Here is a 310-nt window from a genome sequence, read left to right as displayed (position 1 = left end):
GAATTGTTAAGGCCATACGATGTTGCTAACAACATATGAAGTCGAGCGTTTCTTCTCTCGTCGATGTCGTTACGTAGCTTGTAAGAATCGGAGATGGAGTACATGCTCACGTCCGAATTATTAGTATTTTTTGAACAGGCCATTGTTCTTATGACGTAGTAGTAGTAGTAGTAGTACCAAATTCAACCAAGATGATGAATAAAAACACAAGAAGCACAGTACTTGTTTGCTCACGAGACTGAAGCTACGGACGACGAGATTCGATTTTCGTTAGTGTTACGTCCGGCGGACTCACGCGACTCTTTTCTTT

Source organism: Trachymyrmex septentrionalis, unplaced genomic scaffold (assembly GCF_001594115.1).
Source record: "Trachymyrmex septentrionalis isolate Tsep2-gDNA-1 unplaced genomic scaffold, Tsep1.0 scaffold115, whole genome shotgun sequence".
Lineage (NCBI taxonomy): Eukaryota > Metazoa > Arthropoda > Insecta > Hymenoptera > Formicidae > Trachymyrmex > Trachymyrmex septentrionalis.
The sequence above is the reverse complement of the archived record's forward strand: the minus strand, read 5'-3'. Positions refer to the sequence as shown.